Source organism: Salmo salar, chromosome 17 (assembly GCF_965601325.2).
Source record: "Salmo salar chromosome 17, fSalSal1, whole genome shotgun sequence".
Lineage (NCBI taxonomy): Eukaryota > Metazoa > Chordata > Actinopteri > Salmoniformes > Salmonidae > Salmo > Salmo salar.
In genome coordinates this window covers 71,338,083-71,355,501 of record NC_138307.1, presented here as the reverse complement: position 1 = coordinate 71,355,501, position 17,419 = coordinate 71,338,083, and positions in this window count along the sequence as shown.

Here is a 17,419-nt window from a genome sequence, read left to right as displayed (position 1 = left end):
TGTTCATCATTCCCACTGACACTCTAAACTATAATGGTGTGTGGAGGATTGTTCATCATTCCCACTGACACTAAACTATAATGGTGTGTGGAGGATTGTTTATCATTCCCACTGACACTAAACTATAATGGTGTATGGAGGATTGTTCATCATTCCCACTGACACTCTAAACTATAATGGTGTGTGGATGATTGTTCATCATTCCCACTGACACTAAACTATAATGGTGTGTGGAGGATTGTTCATCAATCCCACTGACACTCTAAACTATAATGTGTGTGGAGGATTGTTCATCATTCCCACTGACACTAAACTATAATGGTGTGTGGAGGATTGTTTATCATTCCCACTGACACTAAACTATAATGGTGTATGGAGGATTGTTCATCATTCCCACTGACACTCTAAACTATAATGGTGTATGGAGGATTGTTCATCATTCCCACTGACACTCTAAACTATAATGGTGTGTGGAGGATTGTTCATCATTCCCACTGACACTCTAAACTATAATGGTGTATGGAGGATTGTTCATAATTCCCTATGACACTCTAAACTATAATGTTGTTTGGAGGATTGTTCATCATTCCCACTGACACTCTAAACTATAATGGTGAGTGGAGGATTGTTCATCATTCCCACCGACACTCTAAACTATAGTGGTGTATGAAGGGTTGTTCATCATTCCCACTGACACTCTAAACTATAATGGTGTGTGGAGGATTGTTCATCATTCCCACTGACACTAAACTATAATGGTGTGTGGAGGATTGTTCATCAATCCCACTGACACTAAACTATAATGTGTGTGGAGGATTGTTCATCATTCCCACTGACACTAAACTATAATGGTGTGTGGAGGATTGTTTATCATTCCCACTGACACTAAACTATAATGGTGTATGGAGGATTGTTCATCATTCCCACTGACACTCTAAACTATAATGGTGTATGGAGGATTGTTCATCATTCCCACTGACACTCTAAACTATAATGGTGTGTGGAGGATTGTTCATCATTCCCACTGACACTCTAAACTATAATGGTTATGGAGGATTGTTCATAATTCCCTATGACACTCTAAACTATAATGTTGTTTGGAGGATTGTTCAACATTCCCACTGACACTCTAAACTATAATGGTGTGTGGAGGATTGTTCATCATTCCCACTGACACTCTAAACTATAGTGGTGTATGAAGGGTTGTTCATCATTCCCACTGACACTCTAAACTATAATGGTGTGTGGAGGATTGTTCATCATTCCCACTGACACTAAACTATAATGGTGTGTGGAGGATTGTTCATCATTCCCACTGACACTCTAAACTATAATGGTGTGTGGAGGATTGTTCATCATTCCCACTGACACTCTAAACTATAATGGTGTATGGAAGACTGTTCATCATTCCCACTGACACTCTAAACTATAATGGTGTGTGGAGGATTGTTCATCATTCCCACTGACACTAAACTATAATGGTGTATGGAGGATTGTTCATCATTCCCACTGACACTCTAAACTATAATGGTGTGTGGAGGATTGTTCATCATTCCCACTGACACTCTAAACTATAATGTTGTATGGAGGATTGTTCATCATTCCCACTGACACTCTAAACTATAATGGTGTGTGGAGGATTGTTCATCATTCCCACTGACACTAAACTATAATGGTGTGTGGAGGATTGTTCATCATTCCCACTGACACTCTAAACTATAATGGTGTGTGGAGGATTGTTCATCATTCCCACTGACACTCTAAACTATAATGGTGTGTGGAGGATTGTTCATCATTCCCACTGACACTAAACTATAATGGTGTGTGGAGGATTGTTCATCATTCCCACTGACACTAAACTATAATGGTGTATGGAGGATTGTTCATCATTCCCACTGACACTCTAAACTATAATGGTGTATGGAGGATTGTTCATCATTCCCACTGACACTCTAAACTATAATGGTGTGTGGAGGATTGTTTATCATTCCCACTGACACTAAACTATAATGGTGTGTGGAGGATTGTTCATCATTCCCACTGACACTCTAAACTATAATGGTGTATGGAGGATTGTTCATCATTCCAATTGACACTCTAAACTATAATGGTGTGTGGAGGATTGTTCATCATTCCCACTGACACTCTAAACTATAATGGTGTATGGAAGACTGTTCATCATTCCCACTGACACTCTAAACTATAATGGTGTGTGGAGGATTGTTCATCATTCCCACTGACACTAAACTATAATGGTGTATGGAGGATTGTTCATCATTCCCACTGACACTCTAAACTATAATGGTGTGTGGAGGATTGTTCATCATTCCCACTGACACTCTAAACTATAATGTTGTATGGAGGATTGTTCATCATTCCCACTGACACTCTAAACTATAATGGTGTGTGGAGGATTGTTCATCATTCCCACTGACACTAAACTATAATGGTGTGTGGAGGATTGTTCATCATTCCCACTGACACTCTAAACTATAATGGTGTGTGGAGGATTGTTCATCATTCCCACTGACACTAAACTGTAATGGTGTGTGGAGGATTGTTCATCATTCCCACTGACACTAAACTATAATGGTGTATGGAGGATTGTTCATCATTCCCACTGACACTCTAAACTATAATGGTGTATGGAGGATTGTTCATCATTCCCACTGACACTCTAAACTATAATGGTGTGTGGAGGATTGTTTATCATTCCCACTGACACTAAACTATAATGGTGTGTGGAGGATTGTTCATCATTCCCACTGACACTCTAAACTATAATGGTGTATGGAGGATTGTTCATCATTCCCATTGACACTCTAAACTATAATGTTGTTTGGAGGATTGTTCATCATTCCCACTGACACTCTAAACTATAATGGTGTGTGGAGGATTGTTCATCATTCCCACTGACACTCTAAACTATAGTGGTGTATGAAGGGTTGTTCATCATTTCCACTGACACTAAACTATAATGGTGTGTGGAGGATTGTTCATCATTCCCACTGACACTAAACTATAATGGTGTGTGGAGGATTGTTCATCATTCCCACTGACACTAAACTATAATGGTGTGTGGAGGATTGTTCATCATTCCCACAGACACTCTAAACTATAATGGTGTGTTGAGGATTGTTCATCATTCCCACTGACACTAAACTATAATGGTTTGTGGAGGATTGTTCATCATTCCCACTGACACTCTAAACTATAATGGTGTGTGGAGGATTGTTCATCATTCCCACTGACACTAAACTATAATGGTGTATGGAGGATTGTTCATCATTCCCACTGACACTCTAAACTATAATGGTGTGTGGAGGATTGTTCATCATTCCCACTGACACTAAACTATAATGGTGTATGGAGGATTGTTCATCATTCCCACTGACACTCTAAACTATAATGCTGTATGGAGGACTGTTCATTATTCCCACTGACACTCTAAACTATAATGGTGTGTGGAGGATTGTTCATCATTCCCACTGACACTAAACTATAATGGTGTGTGGAGGATTGTTCATCATTCCCGCTGACACTCTAAACTATAATGGTGTGTGGAGGATTGTTCATCATTCCCACTGACACTCTAAACTATAATGGTGTATGGAGGACTGTTCATCATTCCCACTGACACTAAACTATAATGGTGTGTGGAGGATTGTTCATCATTCCCGCTGACACTCTAAACTATAATGGTGTGTGGAGGATTGTTCATCATTCCCACTGACACTCTAAACTATAATGGTGTATGGAGGACTGTTCATCATTCCCACTGACACTAAACTATAATGGTGTGTGGAGGATTGTTCATCATTCCCACTGACAGTCTAAACTATAATGGTTTGTGGAGGACTGTTCATCATTCCCGCTGACACTCTAAACTATAATGGTGTGTGGAGGATTGTTCATCATTCCCACTGACACTCTAAACTATAATGGTGTATGGAGGACTGTTCATCATTCCCACTGACACTAAACTATAATGGTGTGTGGAGGATTGTTCATCATTCCCACTGACACTCTAAACTATAATGGTTTGTGGAGGACTGTTCATCATTCCAACTGACACTCTAAACTATAATGGTGTGTGGAGGATTGTTCATCATTCCCACGGACACTCTAAACTATAATGGTGTGTGGAGGATTGTTCATCATTCCCACTGACACTAAACTATAATGGTGTGTGGAGGATTGTTCATCATTCCCATTGACACTCTAAACTATAATGGTGTGTGGAGGATTGTTCATCATTCCCACTGACACTCTAAACTATAATGGTGTATGGAGGACTGTTCATCATTCCCACTGACACTCTAAACTATAATGGTGTGTGGAGGATTGTTCATCACTCCCACTGACACTAAACTATAATGGTGTATGGAGGATTGTTCATCATTCCCACTGACACTCTAAACTATAATGGTGTGTGGAGGATTGTTCATCATTCCTACTGACACTCTAAACTATAATGGTGTATGGAGGATTGTTCATCATTCCCACTAACACTCTAAACTATAATGGTGTGTGGAGGATTGTTCATCATTCCCACTGACACTAAACTATAATGGTGTGTGGAGGATTGTTCATCATTCCCACTGACACTCTAAACTATAATGGTGTGTGGAGGACTGTTCATCATTCCAACTGACACTCTAAACTATAATGGTGTGTGGAGGATTGTTCATCATTCCCACTGACACTCTAAACTATAATGGTGTGTGGAGGATTGTTCATCATTCCCACTGACACTAAACTATAATGGTGTGTGGAGGATTGTTTATCATTCCCACTGACACTAAACTATAATGGTGTATGGAGGATTGTTCATCATTCCCACTGACACTCTAAACTATAATGGTGTATGGAGGATTGTTCATCATTCCCACTGACACTCTAAACTATAATGGTGTGTGGAGGATTGTTCATCATTCCCACTGACACTAAACTATAATGGTGTGTGGAGGATTGTTCATCATTCCCACTGACACTAAACTATAATGGTGTATGGAGGATTGTTCATCATTCCCACTGACACTCTAAACTATAATGGTGTGTGGAGGATTGTTCATCATTCCCACTGACACTAAACTATAATGGTGTGTGGAGGATTGTTCATCAATCCCACTGACACTAAACTATAATGGTGAGTGGAGGATTGTTCATCATTCCCACTGACACTAAACTATAATGGTGTGTGGAGGATTGTTTATCATTCCCACTGACACTAAACTATAATGGTGTGTGGAGGATTGTTCATCATTCCCACTGACACTCTAAACTATAATGGTGTGTGGAGGATTGTTTATCATTCCCACTGACACTAAACTATAATGGTGTGTGGAGGATTGTTCATCATTCCCACTGACACTCTAAACTATAATGGTGTATGGAGGATTGTTCATCATTCCCATTGACACTCTAAACTATAATGGTGTGTGGAGGATTGTTCATCATTCCCACTGACACTCTAAACTATAATGGTGTATGGAAGACTGTTCATCATTCCCATTGACACTCTAAACTATAATGGTGTGTGGAGGATTGTTCATCATTCCCACTGACACTAAACTATAATGGTGTATGGAGGATTGTTCATCATTCCCACTGACACTCTAAACTATAATGGTGTGTGGAGGATTGTTCATCATTCCCACTGACACTCTAAACTATAATGTTGTATGGAGGATTGTTCATCATTCCCACTGACACTCTAAACTATAATGGTGTGTGGAGGATTGTTCATCATTCCCACTGACACTAAACTATAATGGTGTGTGGAGGATTGTTCATCATTCCCACTGACACTCTAAACTATAATGGTGTGTGGAGGATTGTTCATCATTCCCACTGACACTCTAAACTATAATGGTGTGTGGAGGATTGTTCATCATTCCCACTGACACTAAACTGTAATGGTGTGTGGAGGATTGTTCATCATTCCCACTGACACTAAACTATAATGGTGTATGGAGGATTGTTCATCATTCCCACTGACACTCTAAACTATAATGGTGTATGGAGGATTGTTCATCATTCCCACTGACACTCTAAACTATAATGGTGTGTGGAGGATTGTTTATCATTCCCACTGACACTAAACTATAATGGTGTGTGGAGGATTGTTCATCATTCCCACTGACACTCTAAACTATAATGGTGTATGGAGGATTGTTCATCATTCCCATTGACACTCTAAACTATAATGTTGTTTGGAGGATTGTTCATCATTCCCACTGACACTCTAAACTATAATGGTGTGTGGAGGATTGTTCATCATTCCCACTGACACTCTAAACTATAGTGGTGTATGAAGGGTTGTTCATCATTTCCACTGACACTAAACTATAATGGTGTGTGGAGGATTGTTCATCATTCCCACTGACACTAAACTATAATGGTGTGTGGAGGATTGTTCATCATTCCCACTGACACTAAACTATAATGGTGTGTGGAGGATTGTTCATCATTCCCACAGACACTCTAAACTATAATGGTGTGTTGAGGATTGTTCATCAATCCCACTGACACTAAACTATAATGGTTTGTGGAGGATTGTTCATCATTCCCACTGACACTCTAAACTATAATGGTGTGTGGAGGATTGTTCATCATTCCCACTGACACTAAACTATAATGGTGTATGGAGGATTGTTCATCATTCCCACTGACACTCTAAACTATAATGGTGTGTGGAGGATTGTTCATCATTCCCACTGACACTAAACTATAATGGTGTATGGAGGATTGTTCATCATTCCCACTGACACTCTAAACTATAATGCTGTATGGAGGACTGTTCATTATTCCCACTGACACTCTAAACTATAATGGTGTGTGGAGGATTGTTCATCATTCCCACTGACACTAAACTATAATGGTGTGTGGAGGATTGTTCATCATTCCCGCTGACACTCTAAACTATAATGGTGTGTGGAGGATTGTTCATCATTCCCACTGACACTCTAAACTATAATGGTGTATGGAGGACTGTTCATCATTCCCACTGACACTAAACTATAATGGTGTGTGGAGGATTGTTCATCATTCCCACTGACACTCTAAACTATAATGGTTTGTGGAGGACTGTTCATCATTCCAACTGACACTCTAAACTATAATGGTGTGTGGAGGATTGTTCATCATTCCCACGGACACTCTAAACTATAATGGTGTGTGGAGGATTGTTCATCATTCCCACTGACACTAAACTATAATGGTGTGTGGAGGATTGTTCATCATTCCCATTGACACTCTAAACTATAATGGTGTGTGGAGGATTGTTCATCATTCCCACTGACACTCTAAACTATAATGGTGTATGGAGGACTGTTCATCATTCCCACTGACACTCTAAACTATAATGGTGTGTGGAGGATTGTTCATCACTCCCACTGACACTAAACTATAATGGTGTATGGAGGATTGTTCATCATTCCCACTGACACTCTAAACTATAATGGTGTGTGGAGGATTGTTCATCATTCCTACTGACACTCTAAACTATAATGGTGTATGGAGGATTGTTCATCATTCCCACTAACACTCTAAACTATAATGGTGTGTGGAGGATTGTTCATCATTCCCACTGACACTAAACTATAATGGTGTGTGGAGGATTGTTCATCATTCCTTACTGACACTCTAAACTATAATGGTGTGTGGAGGACTGTTCATCATTCCAACTGACACTCTAAACTATAATGGTGTGTGGAGGATTGTTCATCATTCCCACTGACACTCTAAACTATAATGGTGTGTGGAGGATTGTTCATCATTCCCACTGACACTAAACTTTAATGGTGTGTGGAGGATTGTTTATCATTCCCACTGACACTAAACTATAATGGTGTATGGAGGATTGTTCATCATTCCCACTGACACTCTAAACTATAATGGTGTATGGAGGATTGTTCATCATTCCCACTCACACTCTAAACTATAATGGTGTGTGGAGGATTGTTCATCATTCCCACTGACACTAAACTATAATGGTGTGTGGAGGATTGTTCATCATTCCCACTGACACTAAACTATAATGGTGTATGGAGGATTGTTCATCATTCCCACTGACACTCTAAACTATAATGGTGTGTGGAGGATTGTTCATCATTCCCACTGACACTCTAAACTATAGTGGTGTATGAAGGGTTGTTCATCATTCCCACTGACACTCTAAACTATAATGGTGTGTGGAGGATTGTTCATCATTCCCACTGACACTAAACTATAATGGTGTGTGGAGGATTGTTCATCATTCCCACTGACACTCTAAACTATAATGGTGTGTGGAGGATTGTTCATCATTCCCACTGACACTAAACTGTAATGGTGTGTGGAGGATTGTTCATCATTCCCACTGACACTAAACTATAATGGTGTATGGAGGATTGTTCATCATTCCCACTGACACTCTAAACTATAATGGTGTATGGAGGATTGTTCATCATTCCCACTGACACTCTAAACTATAATGGTGTGTGGAGGATTGTTTATCATTCCCACTGACACTAAACTATAATGGTGTGTGGAGGATTGTTCATCATTCCCACTGACACTCTAAACTATAATGGTGTATGGAGGATTGTTCATCATTCCCATTGACACTCTAAACTATAATGTTGTTTGGAGGATTGTTCATCATTCCCACTGACACTCTAAACTATAATGGTGTGTGGAGGATTGTTCATCATTCCCACTGACACTCTAAACTATAGTGGTGTATGAAGGGTTGTTCATCATTTCCACTGACACTAAACTATAATGGTGTGTGGAGGATTGTTCATCATTCCCACTGACACTAAACTATAATGGTGTGTGGAGGATTGTTCATCATTCCCACTGACACTAAACTATAATGGTGTGTGGAGGATTGTTCATCATTCCCACAGACACTCTAAACTATAATGGTGTGTTGAGGATTGTTCATCAATCCCACTGACACTAAACTATAATGGTTTGTGGAGGATTGTTCATCATTCCCACTGACACTCTAAACTATAATGGTGTGTGGAGGATTGTTCATCATTCCCACTGACACTAAACTATAATGGTGTATGGAGGATTGTTCATCATTCCCACTGACACTCTAAACTATAATGGTGTGTGGAGGATTGTTCATCATTCCCACTGACACTAAACTATAATGGTGTGTGGAGGATTGTTCATCATTCCCACTGACAGTCTAAACTATAATGGTTTGTGGAGGACTGTTCATCATTCCCGCTGACACTCTAAACTATAATGGTGTGTGGAGGATTGTTCATCATTCCCACTGACACTCTAAACTATAATGGTGTATGGAGGACTGTTCATCATTCCCACTGACACTAAACTATAATGGTGTGTGGAGGATTGTTCATCATTCCCACTGACACTCTAAACTATAATGGTTTGTGGAGGACTGTTCATCATTCCAACTGACACTCTAAACTATAATGGTGTGTGGAGGATTGTTCATCATTCCCACGGACACTCTAAACTATAATGGTGTGTGGAGGATTGTTCATCATTCCCACTGACACTAAACTATAATGGTGTGTGGAGGATTGTTCATCATTCCCATTGACACTCTAAACTATAATGGTGTGTGGAGGATTGTTCATCATTCCCACTGACACTCTAAACTATAATGGTGTATGGAGGACTGTTCATCATTCCCACTGACACTCTAAACTATAATGGTGTGTGGAGGATTGTTCATCACTCCCACTGACACTAAACTATAATGGTGTATGGAGGATTGTTCATCATTCCCACTGACACTCTAAACTATAATGGTGTGTAGGATTGTTCATCATTCCTACTGACACTCTAAACTATAATGGTGTATGGAGGATTGTTCATCATTCCCACTAACACTCTAAACTATAATGGTGTGTGGAGGATTGTTCATCATTCCCACTGACACTAAACTATAATGGTGTGTGGAGGATTGTTCATCATTCCCACTGACACTCTAAACTATAATGGTGTGTGGAGGACTGTTCATCATTCCAACTGACACTCTAAACTATAATGGTGTGTGGAGGATTGTTCATCATTCCCACTGACACTCTAAACTATAATGGTGTGTGGAGGATTGTTCATCATTCCCACTGACACTAAACTATAATGGTGTGTGGAGGATTGTTTATCATTCCCACTGACACTAAACTATAATGGTGTATGGAGGATTGTTCATCATTCCCACTGACACTCTAAACTATAATGGTGTATGGAGGATTGTTCATCATTCCCACTGACACTCTAAACTATAATGGTGTGTGGAGGATTGTTCATCATTCCCACTGACACTAAACTATAATGGTGTGTGGAGGATTGTTCATCATTCCCACTGACACTAAACTATAATGGTGTATGGAGGATTGTTCATCATTCCCACTGACACTCTAAACTATAATGGTGTGTGGAGGATTGTTCATCATTCCCACTGACACTAAACTATAATGGTGTGTGGAGGATTGTTCATCAATCCCACTGACACTAAACTATAATGGTGAGTGGAGGATTGTTCATCATTCCCACTGACACTAAACTATAATGGTGTGTGGAGGATTGTTTATCATTCCCACTGACACTAAACTATAATGGTGTGTGGAGGATTGTTCATCATTCCCACTGACACTCTAAACTATAATGGTGTGTGGAGGATTGTTTATCATTCCCACTGACACTAAACTATAATGGTGTGTGGAGGATTGTTCATCATTCCCACTGACACTCTAAACTATAATGGTGTATGGAGGATTGTTCATCATTCCCATTGACACTCTAAACTATAATGGTGTGTGGAGGATTGTTCATCATTCCCACTGACACTCTAAACTATAATGGTGTATGGAAGACTGTTCATCATTCCCATTGACACTCTAAACTATAATGGTGTGTGGAGGATTGTTCATCATTCCCACTGACACTAAACTATAATGGTGTATGGAGGATTGTTCATCATTCCCACTGACACTCTAAACTATAATGGTGTGTGGAGGATTGTTCATCATTCCCACTGACACTCTAAACTATAATGTTGTATGGAGGATTGTTCATCATTCCCACTGACACTCTAAACTATAATGGTGTGTGGAGGATTGTTCATCATTCCCACTGACACTAAACTATAATGGTGTGTGGAGGATTGTTCATCATTCCCACTGACACTCTAAACTATAATGGTGTGTGGAGGATTGTTCATCATTCCCACTGACACTCTAAACTATAATGGTGTGTGGAGGATTGTTCATCATTCCCACTGACACTAAACTGTAATGGTGTGTGGAGGATTGTTCATCATTCCCACTGACACTAAACTATAATGGTGTATGGAGGATTGTTCATCATTCCCACTGACACTCTAAACTATAATGGTGTATGGAGGATTGTTCATCATTCCCACTGACACTCTAAACTATAATGGTGTGTGGAGGATTGTTTATCATTCCCACTGACACTAAACTATAATGGTGTGTGGAGGATTGTTCATCATTCCCACTGACACTCTAAACTATAATGGTGTATGGAGGATTGTTCATCATTCCCATTGACACTCTAAACTATAATGTTGTTTGGAGGATTGTTCATCATTCCCACTGACACTCTAAACTATAATGGTGTGTGGAGGATTGTTCATCATTCCCACTGACACTCTAAACTATAGTGGTGTATGAAGGGTTGTTCATCATTTCCACTGACACTAAACTATAATGGTGTGTGGAGGATTGTTCATCATTCCCACTGACACTAAACTATAATGGTGTGTGGAGGATTGTTCATCATTCCCACTGACACTAAACTATAATGGTGTGTGGAGGATTGTTCATCATTCCCACAGACACTCTAAACTATAATGGTGTGTTGAGGATTGTTCATCAATCCCACTGACACTAAACTATAATGGTTTGTGGAGGATTGTTCATCATTCCCACTGACACTCTAAACTATAATGGTGTGTGGAGGATTGTTCATCATTCCCACTGACACTAAACTATAATGGTGTATGGAGGATTGTTCATCATTCCCACTGACACTCTAAACTATAATGGTGTGTGGAGGATTGTTCATCATTCCCACTGACACTAAACTATAATGGTGTATGGAGGATTGTTCATCATTCCCACTGACACTCTAAACTATAATGCTGTATGGAGGACTGTTCATTATTCCCACTGACACTCTAAACTATAATGGTGTGTGGAGGATTGTTCATCATTCCCACTGACACTAAACTATAATGGTGTGTGGAGGATTGTTCATCATTCCCGCTGACACTCTAAACTATAATGGTGTGTGGAGGATTGTTCATCATTCCCACTGACACTCTAAACTATAATGGTGTATGGAGGACTGTTCATCATTCCCACTGACACTAAACTATAATGGTGTGTGGAGGATTGTTCATCATTCCCACTGACACTCTAAACTATAATGGTTTGTGGAGGACTGTTCATCATTCCAACTGACACTCTAAACTATAATGGTGTGTGGAGGATTGTTCATCATTCCCACGGACACTCTAAACTATAATGGTGTGTGGAGGATTGTTCATCATTCCCACTGACACTAAACTATAATGGTGTGTGGAGGATTGTTCATCATTCCCATTGACACTCTAAACTATAATGGTGTGTGGAGGATTGTTCATCATTCCCACTGACACTCTAAACTATAATGGTGTATGGAGGACTGTTCATCATTCCCACTGACACTCTAAACTATAATGGTGTGTGGAGGATTGTTCATCACTCCCACTGACACTAAACTATAATGGTGTATGGAGGATTGTTCATCATTCCCACTGACACTCTAAACTATAATGGTGTGTGGAGGATTGTTCATCATTCCTACTGACACTCTAAACTATAATGGTGTATGGAGGATTGTTCATCATTCCCACTAACACTCTAAACTATAATGGTGTGTGGAGGATTGTTCATCATTCCCACTGACACTAAACTATAATGGTGTGTGGAGGATTGTTCATCATTCCTTACTGACACTCTAAACTATAATGGTGTGTGGAGGACTGTTCATCATTCCAACTGACACTCTAAACTATAATGGTGTGTGGAGGATTGTTCATCATTCCCACTGACACTCTAAACTATAATGGTGTGTGGAGGATTGTTCATCATTCCCACTGACACTAAACTTTAATGGTGTGTGGAGGATTGTTTATCATTCCCACTGACACTAAACTATAATGGTGTATGGAGGATTGTTCATCATTCCCACTGACACTCTAAACTATAATGGTGTATGGAGGATTGTTCATCATTCCCACTCACACTCTAAACTATAATGGTGTGTGGAGGATTGTTCATCATTCCCACTGACACTAAACTATAATGGTGTGTGGAGGATTGTTCATCATTCCCACTGACACTAAACTATAATGGTGTATGGAGGATTGTTCATCATTCCCACTGACACTCTAAACTATAATGGTGTGTGGAGGATTGTTCATCATTCCCACTGACACTCTAAACTATAGTGGTGTATGAAGGGTTGTTCATCATTCCCACTGACACTCTAAACTATAATGGTGTGTGGAGGATTGTTCATCATTCCCACTGACACTAAACTATAATGGTGTGTGGAGGATTGTTCATCATTCCCACTGACACTCTAAACTATAATGGTGTGTGGAGGATTGTTCATCATTCCCACTGACACTAAACTGTAATGGTGTGTGGAGGATTGTTCATCATTCCCACTGACACTAAACTATAATGGTGTATGGAGGATTGTTCATCATTCCCACTGACACTCTAAACTATAATGGTGTATGGAGGATTGTTCATCATTCCCACTGACACTCTAAACTATAATGGTGTGTGGAGGATTGTTTATCATTCCCACTGACACTAAACTATAATGGTGTGTGGAGGATTGTTCATCATTCCCACTGACACTCTAAACTATAATGGTGTATGGAGGATTGTTCATCATTCCCATTGACACTCTAAACTATAATGTTGTTTGGAGGATTGTTCATCATTCCCACTGACACTCTAAACTATAATGGTGTGTGGAGGATTGTTCATCATTCCCACTGACACTCTAAACTATAGTGGTGTATGAAGGGTTGTTCATCATTTCCACTGACACTAAACTATAATGGTGTGTGGAGGATTGTTCATCATTCCCACTGACACTAAACTATAATGGTGTGTGGAGGATTGTTCATCATTCCCACTGACACTAAACTATAATGGTGTGTGGAGGATTGTTCATCATTCCCACAGACACTCTAAACTATAATGGTGTGTTGAGGATTGTTCATCAATCCCACTGACACTAAACTATAATGGTTTGTGGAGGATTGTTCATCATTCCCACTGACACTCTAAACTATAATGGTGTGTGGAGGATTGTTCATCATTCCCACTGACACTAAACTATAATGGTGTATGGAGGATTGTTCATCATTCCCACTGACACTCTAAACTATAATGGTGTGTGGAGGATTGTTCATCATTCCCACTGACACTAAACTATAATGGTGTATGGAGGATTGTTCATCATTCCCACTGACACTCTAAACTATAATGCTGTATGGAGGACTGTTCATTATTCCCACTGACACTCTAAACTATAATGGTGTGTGGAGGATTGTTCATCATTCCCACTGACACTAAACTATAATGGTGTGTGGAGGATTGTTCATCATTCCCGCTGACACTCTAAACTATAATGGTGTGTGGAGGATTGTTCATCATTCCCACTGACACTCTAAACTATAATGGTGTATGGAGGACTGTTCATCATTCCCACTGACACTAAACTATAATGGTGTGTGGAGGATTGTTCATCATTCCCACTGACACTCTAAACTATAATGGTTTGTGGAGGACTGTTCATCATTCCAACTGACACTCTAAACTATAATGGTGTGTGGAGGATTGTTCATCATTCCCACGGACACTCTAAACTATAATGGTGTGTGGAGGATTGTTCATCATTCCCACTGACACTAAACTATAATGGTGTGTGGAGGATTGTTCATCATTCCTTACTGACACTCTAAACTATAATGGTGTGTGGAGGACTGTTCATCATTCCAACTGACACTCTAAACTATAATGGTGTGTGGAGGATTGTTCATCATTCCCACTGACACTCTAAACTATAATGGTGTGTGGAGGATTGTTCATCATTCCCACTGACACTAAACTTTAATGGTGTGTGGAGGATTGTTTATCATTCCCACTGACACTAAACTATAATGGTGTATGGAGGATTGTTCATCATTCCCACTGACACTCTAAACTATAATGGTGTATGGAGGATTGTTCATCATTCCCACTCACACTCTAAACTATAATGGTGTGTGGAGGATTGTTCATCATTCCCACTGACACTAAACTATAATGGTGTGTGGAGGATTGTTCATCATTCCCACTGACACTAAACTATAATGGTGTATGGAGGATTGTTCATCATTCCCACTGACACTCTAAACTATAATGGTGTGTGGAGGATTGTTCATCATTCCCACTGACACTAAACTATAATGGTGTGTGGAGGATTGTTCATCAATCCCACTGACACTAAACTATAATGGTGAGTGGAGGATTGTTCATCATTCCCACTGACACTAAACTATAATGGTGTGTGGAGGATTGTTTATCATTCCCACTGACACTAAACTATAATGGTGTGTGGAGGATTGTTCATCATTCCCACTGACACTCTAAACTATAATGGTGTATGGAGGATTGTTCATAATTCCCTATGACACTCTAAACTATAATGTTGTTTGGAGGATTGTTCATCATTCCCACTGACACTAAACTATAATGGTGTGTGGAGGATTGTTCATCATTCCCACTGACACTAAACTATAATGGTGTGTGGAGGATTGTTCATCATTCCCACAGACACTCTAAACTATAATGGTGTGTTGAGGATTGTTCATCATTCCCACTGACACTAAACTATAATGGTTTGTGGAGGATTGTTCATCATTCCCACTGACACTCTAAACTATAATGGTGTGTGGAGGATTGTTCATCATTCCCACTGACACTAAACTATAATGGTGTATGGAGGATTGTTCATCATTCCCACTGACACTCTAAACTATAATGGTGTGTGGAGGATTGTTCATCATTCCCACTGACACTAAACTATAATGGTGTATGGAGGATTGTTCATCATTCCCACTGACACTCTAAACTATAATGCTGTATGGAGGACTGTTCATTATTCCCACTGACACTCTAAACTATAATGGTGTGTGGAGGATTGTTCATCATTCCCACTGACACTAAACTATAATGGTGTGTGGAGGATTGTTCATCATTCCCGCTGACACTCTAAACTATAATGGTGTGTGGAGGATTGTTCATCATTCCCACTGACACTCTAAACTATAATGGTGTATGGAGGACTGTTCATCATTCCCACTGACACTAAACTATAATGGTGTGTGGAGGATTGTTCATCATTCCCACTGACACTCTAAACTATAATGGTTTGTGGAGGACTGTTCATCATTCCAACTGACACTCTAAACTATAATGGTGTGTGGAGGATTGTTCATCATTCCCACGGACACTCTAAACTATAATGGTGTGTGGAGGATTGTTCATCATTCCCACTGACACTAAACTATAATGGTGTGTGGAGGATTGTTCATCATTCCCATTGACACTCTAAACTATAATGGTGTGTGGAGGATTGTTCATCATTCCCACTGACACTCTAAACTATAATGGTGTATGGAGGACTGTTCATCATTCCCACTGACACTCTAAACTATAATGGTGTGTGGAGGATTGTTCATCACTCCCACTGACACTAAACTATAATGGTGTATGGAGGATTGTTCATCATTCCCACTGACACTCTAAACTATAATGGTGTGTGGAGGATTGTTCATCATTCCTACTGACACTCTAAACTATAATGGTGTATGGAGGATTGTTCATCATTCCCACTAACACTCTAAACTATAATGGTGTGTGGAGGATTGTTCATCATTCCCACTGACACTAAACTATAATGGTGTGTGGAGGATTGTTCATCATTCCTTACTGACACTCTAAACTATAATGGTGTGTGGAGGACTGTTCATCATTCCAACTGACACTCTAAACTATAATGGTGTGTGGAGGATTGTTCATCATTCCCACTGACACTCTAAACTATAATGGTGTGTGGAGGATTGTTCATCATTCCCACTGACACTAAACTTTAATGGTGTGTGGAGGATTGTTTATCATTCCCACTGACACTAAACTATAATGGTGTATGGAGGATTGTTCATCATTCCCACTGACACTCTAAACTATAATGGTGTATGGAGGATTGTTCATCATTCCCACTCACACTCTAAACTATAATGGTGTGTGGAGGATTGTTCATCATTCCCACTGACACTAAACTATAATGGTGTGTGGAGGATTGTTCATCA